Raw genomic sequence first — 12,029 nt, forward strand, 5'->3', positions numbered from 1 at the left:
GCGGTGGTGGCAGGAACCCCTTGCCCATTATGCTCTGGTTTCTCTTCAGAACGTATAAATCTTTCGCCTTTTACTAAAGATTTCCGTGGAGAGGAGCAACACTGAGTTTTGTAGCAATTTTTGCATGCTCCAGTTTTGCTGGGGCTTCCTTATTCTGGTGAAAAAAGAGAGCGTGCTGTTTCTGAATGTGTTAACTGATCCTGAATGGGGGTCCTCATTTGCATGTTGCAGAAGCAAAGCATCCTGGGAATGATGTGATCCTGGCTGATTGTGCACAATTACCCAAGGCAGCCAGAATCCTGTCAACAGTTCCTGAACAGGGGCCTTATTTGCATACTGCAGAAGTGAAGGATTCTGGCTGGTTGTGCACAATTTCTCATTTTGCCTCTTTTCCGGGTGGTCTCCCTAGGCTAAGAGAGCACTGCAGCGGTGGTGGCAGGAGCTGAGGAACCCCTTGCCCATTATGCTCTGGTTTCTCTTCAGAATGTATAAATCTTTCGCCTTTTACTAAAGATTTCCGTGGAGAGGAGCAACACTGAGTTTTGTAGCAATTTTTGAATGCTCCAGTTTTGCTGGGGCTTCCTTATTCTGGTGAAAAAAGAGAGTGCTGTTTCCGAATGTGTTAACTGATCCTGAATGGGGGTCCTCATTTGCATGTTGCAGAAGCAAAGCTTCCTGGGAAAGATGTGATCCTGGCTGATTGTGCACAATTACCCAAGGCAGCCAGAATCCTGTCAACAGTTCCTGAACAGGGGCCTTATTTGCATACTGCAGAAGTGAAGGATTCTGGCTGGTTGTGCACAATTTCTCATTTTGCCTCTTTTCCGGGTGGTCTCCCTAGGCTAAGAGAGCACTGCAGCGGTGGTGGCAGGAGCTGAGGAACCCCTTGCCCATTATGCTCTGGTTTCTCTTCAGAACGTATAAATCTTTCGCCTTTTACTAAAGATTTCCGTGGAGAGGAGCAACACTGAGTTTTGTAGCAATTTTTGCATGCTCCAGTTTTGCTGGGGCTTCCTTATTCTGGTGAAAAAAGAGAGCGTGCTGTTTCCGAATGTGTTAACTGATCCTGAATGGGGGTCCTCATTTGCATGTTGCAGAAGCAAAGCATCCTGGGAAAGATGTGATCCTGGCTGATTGTGCACAATTACCCAAGGCAGCCAGAATCCTGTCAACAGTTCCTGAACAGGGGCCTTATTTACATACTGCAGAAGTGAAGGATTCTGGCTGGTTGTGCACAATTTCTCATTTTGCCTCTTTTCCAGGTGGTCTCCCCAGGCTAAGAGAGCACTGCAGCGGTGGTGGCAGGAGCTGAGGAACCCCTTGCCCATTATGCTCTGGTTTCTCTTCAGAACGTATAAATCTTTCGCCTTTTACTAAAGATTTCCGTGGAGAGGAGCAACACTGAGTTTTGTAGCAATTTTTGCATGCTCCAGTTTTGCTGGGGCTTCCTTATTCTGGTGAAAAAAGAGAGAGTGCTGTTTCCGAATGTGTTAACTGATCCTGAATGGGGGTCCTCATTTGCATGTTGCAGAAGCAAAGCATCCTGGGAAAGATGTGATCCTGGCTGATTGTGCACAATTACCCAAGGCAGCCAGAATCCTGTCAACAGTTCCTGAACAGGGGCCTTATTTGCATACTGCAGAAGTGAAGGATTCTGGCTGGTTGTGCACAATTTCTCATTTTGCCTCTTTTCCGGGTGGTCTCCCTAGGCTAAGAGAGCACTGCAGCGGTGGTGGCAGGAACCCCTTGCCCATTATGCTCTGGTTTCTCTTCAGAACGTATAAATCTTTCGCCTTTTACTAAAGATTTCCGTGGAGAGGAGCAACACTGAGTTTTGTAGCAATTTTTGCATGCTCCAGTTTTGCTGGGGCTTCCTTATTCTGGTGAAAAAAGAGAGCGTGCTGTTTCCGAATGTGTTAACTGATCCTGAATGGGGGTCCTCATTTGCATGTTGCAGAAGCAAAGCATCCTGGGAAAGATGTGATCCTGGCTGATTGTGCACAATTACCCAAGGCAGCCAGAATCCTGTCAACAGTTCCTGAACAAGGGCCTTATTTGCATACTGCAGAAGTGAAGGATTCTGGCTGGTTGTGCACAATTTCTCATTTTGCCTCTTTTCCGGGTGGTCTCCCTAGGCTAAGAGAGCACTGCAGCGGTGGTGGCAGGAGCTGAGGAACCCCTTGCCCATTATGCTCTGGTTTCTCTTCAGAACGTATAAATCTTTCGCCTTTTACTAAAGATTTCCGTGGAGAGGAGCAACACTGAGTTTTGTAGCAATTTTTGAATGCTCCAGTTTTGCTGGGGCTTCCTTATTCTGGTGAAAAAAGAGAGTGCTGTTTCCGAATGTGTTAACTGATCCTGAATGGGGGTCCTCATTTGCATGTTGCAGAAGCAAAGCTTCCTGGGAAAGATGTGATCCTGGCTGATTGTGCACAATTACCCAAGGCAGCCAGAATCCTGTCAACAGTTCCTGAACAGGGGCCTTATTTGCATACTGCAGAAGTGAAGGATTCTGGCTGGTTGTGCACAAGTTCTCATTTTGCCTCTTTTCCGGGTGGTCTCCCTAGGCTAAGAGAGCACTGCAGCGGTGGTGGCAGGAGCTGAGGAACCCCTTGCCCATTATGCTCTGGTTTCTCTTCAGAACGTATAAATCTTTCGCCTTTTACTAAAGATTTCCGTGGAGAGGAGCAACACTGAGTTTTGTAGCAATTTTTGCATGCTCCAGTTTTGCTGGGGCTTCCTTATTCTGGTGAAAAAAGAGAGCGTGCTGTTTCCGAATGTGTTAACTGATCCTGAATGGGGGTCCTCATTTGCATGTTGCAGAAGCAAAGCATCCTGGGAAAGATGTGATCCTGGCTGATTGTGCACAATTACCCAAGGCAGCCAGAATCCTGTCAACAGTTCCTGAACAGGGGCCTTATTTGCATACTGCAGAAGTGAAGGATTCTGGCTGGTTGTGCACAATTTCTCATTTTGCCTCTTTTCCGGGTGGTCTCCCTAGGCTAAGAGAGCACTGCAGCGGTGGTGGCAGGAGCTGAGGAACCCCTTGCCCATTATGCTCTGGTTTCTCTTCAGAACGTATAAATCTTTCGCCTTTTACTAAAGATTTCCGTGGAGAGGAGCAACACTGAGTTTTGTAGCAATTTTTGCATGCTCCAGTTTTGCTGGGGCTTCCTTATTCTGGTGAAAAAAGAGAGAGTGCTGTTTCCGAATGTGTTAACTGATCCTGAATGGGGGTCCTCATTTGCATGTTGCAGAAGCAAAGCATCCTGGGAAAGATGTGATCCTGGCTGATTGTGCACAATTACCCAAGGCAGCCAGAATCCTGTCAACAGTTCCTGAACAGGGGCCTTATTTGCATACTGCAGAAGTGAAGGATTCTGGCTGGTTGTGCACAATTTCTCATTTTGCCTCTTTTCCGGATGGTCTCCCTAGGCTAAGAGAGCACTGCAGCGGTGGTGGCAGGAGCTGAGGAACCCCTTGCCCATTATGCTCTGGTTTCTCTTCAGAACGTATAAATCTTTCGCCTTTTACTAAAGATTTCCGTGGAGAGGAGCAACACTGAGTTTTGTAGCAATTTTTGCATGCTCCAGTTTTGCTGGGGCTTCCTTATTCTGGTGAAAAAAGAGAGAGTGCTGTTTCCGAATGTGTTAACTGATCCTGAATGGGGGTCCTCATTTGCATGTTGCAGAAGCAAAGCATCCTGGGAAAGATGTGATCCTGGCTGATTGTGCACAATTACCCAAGGCAGCCAGAATCCTGTCAACAGTTCCTGAACAAGGGCCTTATTTGCATACTGCAGAAGTGAAGGATTCTGGCTGGTTGTGCACAATTTCTCATTTTGCCTCTTTTCCGGGTGGTCTCCCTAGGCTAAGAGAGCACTGCAGCGGTGGTGGCAGGAGCTGAGGAACCCCTTGCCCATTATGCTCTGGTTTCTCTTCAGAACGTATAAATCTTTCGCCTTTTACTAAAGATTTCCGTGGAGAGGAGCAACACTGAGTTTTGTAGCAATTTTTGCATGCTCCAGTTTTGCTGGGGCTTCCTTATTCTGGTGAAAAAAGAGAGCGTGCTGTTTCCGAATGTGTTAACTGATCCTGAATGGGGGTCCTCATTTGCATGTTGCAGAAGCAAAGCATCCTGGGAAAGATGTGATCCTGGCTGATTGTGCACAATTACCCAAGGCAGCCAGAATCCTGTCAACAGTTCCTGAACAGGGGCCTTATTTGCATACTGCAGAAGTGAAGGATTCTGGCTGGTTGTGCACAATTTCTCATTTTGCCTCTTTTCCGGGTGGTCTCCCCAGGCTAAGAGAGCACTGCAGCGGTGGTGGCAGGAGCTGAGGAACCCCTTGCCCATTATGCTCTGGTTTCTCTTCAGAACGTATAAATCTTTCGCCTTTTACTAAAGATTTCCGTGGAGAGGAGCAACACTGAGTTTTGTAGCAATTTTTGCATGCTCCAGTTTTGCTGGGGCTTCCTTATTCTGGTGAAAAAAGAGAGAGTGCTGTTTCCGAATGTGTTAACTGATCCTGAATGGGGGTCCTCATTTGCATGTTGCAGAAGCAAAGCATCCTGGGAAAGATGTGATCCTGGCTGATTGTGCACAATTACCCAAGGCAGCCAGAATCCTGTCAACAGTTCCTGAACAGGGGCCTTATTTGCATACTGCAGAAGTGAAGGATTCTGGCTGGTTGTGCACAATTTCTCATTTTGCCTCTTTTCCGGGTGGTCTCCCTAGGCTAAGAGAGCACTGCAGCGGTGGTGGCAGGAACCCCTTGCCCATTATGCTCTGGTTTCTCTTCAGAACGTATAAATCTTTCGCCTTTTACTAAAGATTTCCGTGGAGAGGAGCAACACTGAGTTTTGTAGCAATTTTTGCATGCTCCAGTTTTGCTGGGGCTTCCTTATTCTGGTGAAAAAAGAGAGAGTGCTGTTTCCGAATGTGTTAACTGATCCTGAATGGGGGTCCTCATTTGCATGTTGCAGAAGCAAAGCATCCTGGGAAAGATGTGATCCTGGCTGATTGTGCACAATTACCCAAGGCAGCCAGAATCCTGTCAACAGTTCCTGAACAGGGGCCTTATTTGCATACTGCAGAAGTGAAGGATTCTGGCTGGTTGTGCACAATTTCTCATTTTGCCTCTTTTCCGGGTGGTCTCCCTAGGCTAAGAGAGCACTGCAGCGGTGGTGGCAGGAACCCCTTGCCCATTATGCTCTGGTTTCTCTTCAGAACGTATAAATCTTTCGCCTTTTACTAAAGATTTCCGTGGAGAGGAGCAACACTGAGTTTTGTAGCAATTTTTGCATGCTCCAGTTTTGCTGGGGCTTCCTTATTCTGGTGAAAAAAGAGAGCGTGCTGTTTCTGAATGTGTTAACTGATCCTGAATGGGGGTCCTCATTTGCATGTTGCAGAAGCAAAGCATCCTGGGAAAGATGTGATCCTGGCTGATTGTGCACAATTACCCAAGGCAGCCAGAATCCTGTCAACAGTTCCTGAACAGGGGCCTTATTTGCATACTGCAGAAGTGAAGGATTCTGGCTGGTTGTGCACAATTTCTCATTTTGCCTCTTTTCCGGGTGGTCTCCCTAGGCTAAGAGAGCACTGCAGCGGTGGTGGCAGGAGCTGAGGAACCCCTTGCCCATTATGCTCTGGTTTGTCTTCAGAACGTATAAATCTTTCGCCTTTTACTAAAGATTTCCGTGGAGAGGAGCAACACTGAGTTTTGTAGCAATTTTTGCATGCTCCAGTTTTGCTGGGGCTTCCTTATTCTGGTGAAAAAAGAGAGAGTGCTGTTTCCGAATGTGTTAACTGATCCTGAATGGGGGTCCTCATTTGCATGTTGCAGAAGCAAAGCATCCTGGGAAAGATGTGATCCTGGCTGATTGTGCACAATTACCCAAGGCAGCCAGAATCCTGTCAACAGTTCCTGAACAGGGGCCTTATTTGCATACTGCAGAAGTGAAGGATTCTGGCTGGTTGTGCACAATTTCTCATTTTGACTCTTTTCCGGGTGGTCTCTCCAGGCTAAGAGAGCACTGCAGCGGTGGTGGCAGGAGCTGAGGAACCCCTTGCCCATTATGCTCTGGTTTCTCTTCAGAACGTATAAATCTTTCGCCTTTTACTAAAGATTTCCGTGGAGAGGAGCAACACTGAGTTTTGTAGCAATTTTTGCATGCTCCAGTTTTGCTGGGGCTTCCTTATTCTGGTGAAAAAAGAGAGCGTGCTGTTTCTGAATGTGTTAACTGATCCTGAATGGGGGTCCTCATTTGCATGTTGCAGAAGCAAAGCATCCTGGGAAAGATGTGATCCTGGCTGATTGTGCACAATTACCCAAGGCAGCCAGAATCCTGTCAACAGTTCCTGAACAGGGGCCTTATTTGCATACTGCAGAAGTGAAGGATTCTGGCTGGTTGTGCACAATTTCTCATTTTGCCTCTTTTCCGGGTGGTCTCCCTAGGCTAAGAGAGCACTGCAGCGGAGCTGAGGAACCCCTTGCCCATTATGCTCTGGTTTCTCTTCAGAACGTATAAATCTTTCGCCTTTTACTAAAGATTTCCGTGGAGAGGAGCAACACTGAGTTTTGTAGCAATTTTTGCATGCTCCAGTTTTGCTGGGGCTTCCTTATTCTGGTGAAAAAAGAGAGAGTGCTGTTTCCGAATGTGTTAACTGATCCTGAATGGGGGTCCTCATTTGCATGTTGCAGAAGCAAAGCATCCTGGGAAAGATGTGATCCTGGCTGATTGTGCACAATTACCCAAGGCAGCCAGAATCCTGTCAACAGTTCCTGAACAGGGGCCTTATTTGCATACTGCAGAAGTGAAGGATTCTGGCTGGTTGTGCACAATTTCTCATTTTGCCTCTTTTCCGGGTGGTCTCCCCAGGCTAAGAGAGCCTGAACAGGGGCCTTATTTGCATACTGCAGAAGTGAAGGATTCTGGCTGGTTGTGCACAATTTCTCATTTTGCCTCTTTTCCGGGTGGTCTCCCTAGGCTAAGAGAGCACTGCAGCGGTGGTGGCAGGAGCTGAGGAACCCCTTGCCCATTATGCTCTGGTTTCTCTTCAGAACGTATAAATCTTTCGCCTTTTACTAAAGATTTCCGTGGAGAGGAGCAACACTGAGTTTTGTAGCAATTTTTGCATGCTCCAGTTTTGCTGGGGCTTCCTTATTCTGGTGAAAAAAGAGAGAGTGCTGTTTCCGAATGTGTTAACTGATCCTGAATGGGGGTCCTCATTTGCATGTTGCAGAAGCAAAGCATCCTGGGAAAGATGTGATCCTGGCTGATTGTGCACAATTACCCAAGGCAGCCAGAATCCTGTCAACAGTTCCTGAACAGGGGCCTTATTTGCATACTGCAGAAGTGAAGGATTCTGGCTGGTTGTGCACAATTTCTCATTTTGCCTCTTTTCCGGGTGGTCTCCCCAGGCTAAGAGAGCACTGCAGCGGTGGTGGCAGGAGCTGAGGAACCCCTTGCCCATTATGCTCTGGTTTCTCTTCAGAACGTATAAATCTTTCGCCTTTTACTAAAGATTTCCGTGGAGAGGAGCAACACTGAGTTTTGTAGCAATTTTTGCATGCTCCAGTTTTGCTGGGGCTTCCTTATTCTGGTGAAAAAAGAGAGAGTGCTGTTTCCGAATGTGTTAACTGATCCTGAATGGGGGTCCTCATTTGCATGTTGCAGAAGCAAAGCATCCTGGGAAAGATGTGATCCTGGCTGATTGTGCACAATTACCCAAGGCAGCCAGAATCCTGTCAACAGTTCCTGAACAGGGGCCTTATTTGCATACTGCAGAAGTGAAGGATTCTGGCTGGTTGTGCACAATTTCTCATTTTGCCTCTTTTCCGGGTGGTCTCCCTAGGCTAAGAGAGCACTGCAGCGGTGGTGGCAGGAGCTGAGGAACCCCTTGCCCATTATGCTCTGGTTTCTCTTCAGAACATATAAATCTTTCGCCTTTTACTAAAGATTTCCGTGGAGAGGAGCAACACTGAGTTTTGTAGCAATTTTTGCATGCTCCAGTTTTGCTGGGGCTTCCTTATTCTGGTGAAAAAAGAGAGAGTGCTGTTTCCGAATGTGTTAACTGATCCTGAATGGGGGTCCTCATTTGCATGTTGCAGAAGCAAAGCATCCTGGGAAAGATGTGATCCTGGCTGATTGTGCACAATTACCCAAGGCAGCCAGAATCCTGTCAACAGTTCCTGAACAGGGGCCTTATTTGCATACTGCAGAAGTGAAGGATTCTGGCTGGTTGTGCACAATTTCTCATTTTGCCTCTTTTCTGGGTGGTCTCCCTAGGCTAAGAGAGCACTGCAGCGGTGGTGGCAGGAGCTGAGGAACCCCTTGCCCATTACGCTCTGGTTTCTCTTCAGAACGTATAAATCTTTCGCCTTTTACTAAAGATTTCCGTGGAGAGGAGCAACACTGAGTTTTGTAGCAATTTTTGCATGCTCCAGTTTTGCTGGGGCTTCCTTATTCTGGTGAAAAAAGAGAGAGTGCTGTTTCCGAATGTGTTAACTGATCCTGAATGGGGGTCCTCATTTGCATGTTGCAGAAGCAAAGCATCCTGGGAAAGATGTGATCCTGGCTGATTGTGCACAATTACCCAAGGCAGCCAGAATCCTGTCAACAGTTCCTGAACAGGGGCCTTATTTGCATACTGCAGAAGTGAAGGATTCTGGCTGGTTGTGCACAATTTCTCATTTTGCCTCTTTTCCGGGTGGTCTCCCTAGGCTAAGAGAGCACTGCAGCGGTGGTGGCAGGAGCTGAGGAACCCCTTGCCCATTATGCTCTGGTTTCTCTTCAGAACGTATAAATCTTTCGCCTTTTACTAAAGATTTCCGTGGAGAGGAGCAACACTGAGTTTTGTAGCAATTTTTGCATGCTCCAGTTTTGCTGGGGCTTCCTTATTCTGGTGAAAAAAGAGAGCGTGCTGTTTCTGAATGTGTTAACTGATCCTGAATGGGGGTCCTCATTTGCATGTTGCAGAAGCAAAGCATCCTGGGAAAGATGTGATCCTGGCTGATTGTGCACAATTACCCAAGGCAGCCAGAATCCTGTCAACAGTTCCTGAACAGGGGCCTTATTTGCATACTGCAGAAGTGAAGGATTCCTGCTGGTTGTGCACAATTTCTCATTTTGCCTCTTTTCCGGGTGGTCTCCCTAGGCTAAGAGAGCACTGCAGCGGTGGTGGCAGGAGCTGAGGAACCCCTTGCCCATTATGCTCTGGTTTCTCTTCAGAACGTATAAATCTTTCGCCTTTTACTAAAGATTTCCGTGGAGAGGAGCAACACTTGAGTTTTGTAGCAATTTTTGCATGCTCCAGTTTTGCTGGGGCTTCCTTATTCTGGTGAAAAAAGAGAGAGTGCTGTTTCCGAATGTGTTAACTGATCCTGAATGGGGGTCCTCATTTGCATGTTGCAGAAGCAAAGCATCCTGGGAAAGATGTGATCCTGGCTGATTGTGCACAATTACCCAAGCCAGCCAGAATCCTGTCAACAGTTCCTGAACAGGGGCCTTATTTGCATACTGCAGAAGTGAAGGATTCCTGCTGGTTGTGCACAATTTCTCATTTTGCCTCTTTTCCGGGTGGTCTCCCTAGGCTAAGAGAGCACTGCAGCGGTGGTGGCAGGAGCTGAGGAACCCCTTGCCCATTATGCTCTGGTTTCTCTTCAGAATGTATAAATCTTTCGCCTTTTACTAAAGATTTCCGTGGAGAGGGGCAACACTGAGTTTTGTAGCAATTTTTGCATGCTCCAGTTTTGCTGGGGCTTCCTTATTCTGGTGAAAAAAGAGAGAGTGCTGTTTCCGAATGTGTTAACTGATCCTGAATGGGGGTCCTCATTTGCATGTTGCAGAAGCAAAGCATCCTGGGAAAGATGTGATCCTGGCTGATTGTGCACAATTACCCAAGGCAGCCAGAATCCTGTCAACAGTTCCTGAACAGGGGCCTTATTTGCATACTGCAGAAGTGAAGGATTCTGGCTGGTTGTGCACAATTTCTCATTTTGCCTCTTTGTCTCCCTAGGCTAAGAGAGCACTGCAACGGTGGTGGCAGGAGCTGAGGAACCCCTTGCCCATTATGCTCTGGTTTCTCTTCAGAACGTATAAATCTTTCGCCTTTTACTAAAGATTTCCGTGGAGAGGAGCAACACTGAGTTTTGTAGCAATTTTTGCATGCTCCAGTTTTGCTGGGGCTTCCTTATTCTGGTGAAAAAAGAGAGAGTGCTGTTTCCGAATGTGTTAACTGATCCTGAATGGGGGTCCTCATTTGCATGTTGCAGAAGCAAAGCATCCTGGGAAAGATTTGATCCTGGCTGATTGTGCACAATTACCCAAGGCAGCCAGAATCCTGTCAACAGTTCCTGAACAGGGGCCTTATTTGCATACTGCAGAAGTGAAGGATTCTGGCTGGTTGTGCACAATTTCTCATTTTGCCTCTTTTCCGGGTGGTCTCCCTAGGCTAAGAGAGCACTGCAGCGGTGGTGGCAGGAGCTGAGGAACCCCTTGCCCATTATGCTCTGGTTTCTCTTCAGAACGTATAAATCTTTCGCCTTTTACTAAAGATTTCCGTGGAGAGGGGCAACACTGAGTTTTGTAGCAATTTTTGCATGCTCCAGTTTTGCTGGGGCTTCCTTATTCTGGTGAAAAAAGAGAGTGCTGTTTCCGAATGTGTTAACTGATCCTGAATGGGGCTCCTCATTTGCATGTTGCAGAAGCAAAGCATCCTGGGAAAGATGTGATCCTGGCTGATTGTGCACAATTACCCAAGGCAGCCAGAATCCTGTCAACAGTTCCTGAACAGGGGCCTTATTTGCATACTGCAGAAGTGAAGGATTCTGGCTGGTTGTGCACAATTTCTCATTTTGCCTCTTTTCCGGGTGGTCTCCCTAGGCTAAGAGAGCATTGCAGCGGTGGTGGCAGGAGCTGAGGAACCCCTTGCCCATTATGCTCTGGTTTCTCTTCAGAACGTATAAATCTTTCGCCTTTTACTAAAGATTTCCGTGGAGAGGAGCAACACTGAGTTTTGTAGCAATTTTTGCATGCTCCAGTTTTGCTGGGGCTTCCTTATTCTGGTGAAAAAAGAGAGCGTGCTGTTTCCGAATGTGTTAACTGATCCTGAATGGGGGTCCTCATTTGCATGTTGCAGAAGCAAAGCATCCTGGGAAAGATGTGATCCTGGCTGATTGTGCACAATTACCCAAGGCAGCCAGAATCCTGTCAACAGTTCCTGAACAGGGGCCTTATTTGCATACTGCAGAAGTGAAGGATTCTGGCTGGTTGTGCACAATTTCTCATTTTGCCTCTTTTCCGGGTGGTCTCCCTAGGCTAAGAGAGCACTGCAGCGGTGGTGGCAGGAGCTGAGGAACCCCTTGCCCATTATGCTCTGGTTTCTCTTCAGAACGTATAAATCTTTCGCCTTTTACTAAAGATTTCCGTGGAGAGGAGCAACACTGAGTTTTGTAGCAATTTTTGCATGCTCCAGTTTTGCTGGGGCTTCCTTATTCTGGTGAAAAAAGAGAGAGTGCTGTTTCCGAATGTGTTAACTGATCCTGAATGGGGGTCCTCATTTGCATGTTGCAGAAGCAAAGCATCCTGGGAAAGATTTGATCCTGGCTGATTGTGCACAATTACCCAAGGCAGCCAGAATCCTGTCAACAGTTCCTGAACAGGGGCCTTATTTGCATACTGCAGAAGTGAAGGATTCTGGCTGGTTGTGCACAATTTCTCATTTTGCCTCTTTTCCGGGTGGTCTCCCTAGGCTAAGAGAGCACTGCAGCGGTGGTGGCAGGAGCTGAGGAACCCCTTGCCCATTATGCTCTGGTTTCTCTTCAGAACGTATAAATCTTTCGCCTTTTACTAAGGATTTCCGTGGAGAGGAGCAACACTGAGTTTTGTAGCAATTTTTGCATGCTCCAGTTTTGCTGGGGCTTCCTTATTCTGGTGAAAAAAGAGAGCGTGCTGTTTCCGAATGTGTTAACTGATCCTGAATGGGGGTCCTCATTTGCATGTTGCAGAAGCAAAGCATCCTGGGAA

The 12,029-nt window shown here is 47.1% G+C and overlaps 28 non-coding genes across 28 annotated transcripts; all 28 read left to right on the plus strand.

Annotated features, from left to right (window-relative positions):
• The first annotated feature begins 29 nt into the window (after window positions 1–29).
• Window positions 30–146, plus strand: LOC136622079 (U5 spliceosomal RNA). The gene has a single exon (XR_010791307.1). It is a non-coding gene; the product is annotated as a U5 spliceosomal RNA (small nuclear RNA).
• A 317-nt stretch (window positions 147–463) lies between these two features.
• LOC136622303 (U5 spliceosomal RNA) lies at window positions 464–580 on the plus strand. Its single transcript, XR_010791524.1, has one exon. It is a non-coding gene; the product is annotated as a U5 spliceosomal RNA (small nuclear RNA).
• Window positions 581–895: 315 nt separating this feature from the next.
• Window positions 896–1,012, plus strand: LOC136622080 (U5 spliceosomal RNA). The gene has a single exon (XR_010791308.1). It is a non-coding gene; the product is annotated as a U5 spliceosomal RNA (small nuclear RNA).
• A 317-nt stretch (window positions 1,013–1,329) lies between these two features.
• LOC136622081 (U5 spliceosomal RNA) lies at window positions 1,330–1,446 on the plus strand. Its single transcript, XR_010791309.1, has one exon. It is a non-coding gene; the product is annotated as a U5 spliceosomal RNA (small nuclear RNA).
• Window positions 1,447–1,755: 309 nt separating this feature from the next.
• Window positions 1,756–1,872, plus strand: LOC136622082 (U5 spliceosomal RNA). The gene has a single exon (XR_010791310.1). It is a non-coding gene; the product is annotated as a U5 spliceosomal RNA (small nuclear RNA).
• A 317-nt stretch (window positions 1,873–2,189) lies between these two features.
• Window positions 2,190–2,306, plus strand: LOC136622306 (U5 spliceosomal RNA). Its single transcript, XR_010791527.1, has one exon. It is a non-coding gene; the product is annotated as a U5 spliceosomal RNA (small nuclear RNA).
• A 315-nt stretch (window positions 2,307–2,621) lies between these two features.
• On the plus strand, window positions 2,622–2,738 carry LOC136622083 (U5 spliceosomal RNA). Its single transcript, XR_010791311.1, has one exon. It is a non-coding gene; the product is annotated as a U5 spliceosomal RNA (small nuclear RNA).
• Window positions 2,739–3,055: 317 nt separating this feature from the next.
• LOC136622084 (U5 spliceosomal RNA) lies at window positions 3,056–3,172 on the plus strand. The gene has a single exon (XR_010791312.1). It is a non-coding gene; the product is annotated as a U5 spliceosomal RNA (small nuclear RNA).
• Window positions 3,173–3,489: 317 nt separating this feature from the next.
• Window positions 3,490–3,606, plus strand: LOC136622085 (U5 spliceosomal RNA). The gene has a single exon (XR_010791313.1). It is a non-coding gene; the product is annotated as a U5 spliceosomal RNA (small nuclear RNA).
• Window positions 3,607–3,923: 317 nt separating this feature from the next.
• LOC136622087 (U5 spliceosomal RNA) lies at window positions 3,924–4,040 on the plus strand. Its single transcript, XR_010791314.1, has one exon. It is a non-coding gene; the product is annotated as a U5 spliceosomal RNA (small nuclear RNA).
• Window positions 4,041–4,357: 317 nt separating this feature from the next.
• LOC136622088 (U5 spliceosomal RNA) lies at window positions 4,358–4,474 on the plus strand. Its single transcript, XR_010791315.1, has one exon. It is a non-coding gene; the product is annotated as a U5 spliceosomal RNA (small nuclear RNA).
• A 309-nt stretch (window positions 4,475–4,783) lies between these two features.
• On the plus strand, window positions 4,784–4,900 carry LOC136622090 (U5 spliceosomal RNA). The gene has a single exon (XR_010791317.1). It is a non-coding gene; the product is annotated as a U5 spliceosomal RNA (small nuclear RNA).
• A 309-nt stretch (window positions 4,901–5,209) lies between these two features.
• LOC136622091 (U5 spliceosomal RNA) lies at window positions 5,210–5,326 on the plus strand. Its single transcript, XR_010791318.1, has one exon. It is a non-coding gene; the product is annotated as a U5 spliceosomal RNA (small nuclear RNA).
• A 317-nt stretch (window positions 5,327–5,643) lies between these two features.
• LOC136622600 (U5 spliceosomal RNA) lies at window positions 5,644–5,760 on the plus strand. The gene has a single exon (XR_010791808.1). It is a non-coding gene; the product is annotated as a U5 spliceosomal RNA (small nuclear RNA).
• Window positions 5,761–6,077: 317 nt separating this feature from the next.
• LOC136622092 (U5 spliceosomal RNA) lies at window positions 6,078–6,194 on the plus strand. Its single transcript, XR_010791319.1, has one exon. It is a non-coding gene; the product is annotated as a U5 spliceosomal RNA (small nuclear RNA).
• A 307-nt stretch (window positions 6,195–6,501) lies between these two features.
• LOC136622093 (U5 spliceosomal RNA) lies at window positions 6,502–6,618 on the plus strand. Its single transcript, XR_010791320.1, has one exon. It is a non-coding gene; the product is annotated as a U5 spliceosomal RNA (small nuclear RNA).
• Window positions 6,619–7,043: 425 nt separating this feature from the next.
• Window positions 7,044–7,160, plus strand: LOC136622094 (U5 spliceosomal RNA). The gene has a single exon (XR_010791321.1). It is a non-coding gene; the product is annotated as a U5 spliceosomal RNA (small nuclear RNA).
• A 317-nt stretch (window positions 7,161–7,477) lies between these two features.
• On the plus strand, window positions 7,478–7,594 carry LOC136622095 (U5 spliceosomal RNA). Its single transcript, XR_010791322.1, has one exon. It is a non-coding gene; the product is annotated as a U5 spliceosomal RNA (small nuclear RNA).
• Window positions 7,595–7,911: 317 nt separating this feature from the next.
• Window positions 7,912–8,028, plus strand: LOC136622423 (U5 spliceosomal RNA). The gene has a single exon (XR_010791640.1). It is a non-coding gene; the product is annotated as a U5 spliceosomal RNA (small nuclear RNA).
• A 317-nt stretch (window positions 8,029–8,345) lies between these two features.
• LOC136622213 (U5 spliceosomal RNA) lies at window positions 8,346–8,462 on the plus strand. The gene has a single exon (XR_010791437.1). It is a non-coding gene; the product is annotated as a U5 spliceosomal RNA (small nuclear RNA).
• A 317-nt stretch (window positions 8,463–8,779) lies between these two features.
• Window positions 8,780–8,896, plus strand: LOC136622096 (U5 spliceosomal RNA). The gene has a single exon (XR_010791323.1). It is a non-coding gene; the product is annotated as a U5 spliceosomal RNA (small nuclear RNA).
• Window positions 8,897–9,213: 317 nt separating this feature from the next.
• LOC136622287 (U5 spliceosomal RNA) lies at window positions 9,214–9,331 on the plus strand. The gene has a single exon (XR_010791509.1). It is a non-coding gene; the product is annotated as a U5 spliceosomal RNA (small nuclear RNA).
• A 317-nt stretch (window positions 9,332–9,648) lies between these two features.
• Window positions 9,649–9,765, plus strand: LOC136622449 (U5 spliceosomal RNA). Its single transcript, XR_010791664.1, has one exon. It is a non-coding gene; the product is annotated as a U5 spliceosomal RNA (small nuclear RNA).
• A 309-nt stretch (window positions 9,766–10,074) lies between these two features.
• On the plus strand, window positions 10,075–10,191 carry LOC136622097 (U5 spliceosomal RNA). The gene has a single exon (XR_010791324.1). It is a non-coding gene; the product is annotated as a U5 spliceosomal RNA (small nuclear RNA).
• A 317-nt stretch (window positions 10,192–10,508) lies between these two features.
• On the plus strand, window positions 10,509–10,625 carry LOC136622264 (U5 spliceosomal RNA). Its single transcript, XR_010791487.1, has one exon. It is a non-coding gene; the product is annotated as a U5 spliceosomal RNA (small nuclear RNA).
• Window positions 10,626–10,940: 315 nt separating this feature from the next.
• Window positions 10,941–11,057, plus strand: LOC136622098 (U5 spliceosomal RNA). The gene has a single exon (XR_010791325.1). It is a non-coding gene; the product is annotated as a U5 spliceosomal RNA (small nuclear RNA).
• A 317-nt stretch (window positions 11,058–11,374) lies between these two features.
• On the plus strand, window positions 11,375–11,491 carry LOC136622099 (U5 spliceosomal RNA). The gene has a single exon (XR_010791326.1). It is a non-coding gene; the product is annotated as a U5 spliceosomal RNA (small nuclear RNA).
• Window positions 11,492–11,808: 317 nt separating this feature from the next.
• LOC136622511 (U5 spliceosomal RNA) lies at window positions 11,809–11,925 on the plus strand. The gene has a single exon (XR_010791724.1). It is a non-coding gene; the product is annotated as a U5 spliceosomal RNA (small nuclear RNA).
• The last annotated feature ends 104 nt before the right edge of the window (window positions 11,926–12,029 follow it).

Source organism: Eleutherodactylus coqui, chromosome 3 (assembly GCF_035609145.1).
Source record: "Eleutherodactylus coqui strain aEleCoq1 chromosome 3, aEleCoq1.hap1, whole genome shotgun sequence".
NCBI classification, from domain to species: domain Eukaryota; kingdom Metazoa; phylum Chordata; class Amphibia; order Anura; family Eleutherodactylidae; genus Eleutherodactylus; species Eleutherodactylus coqui.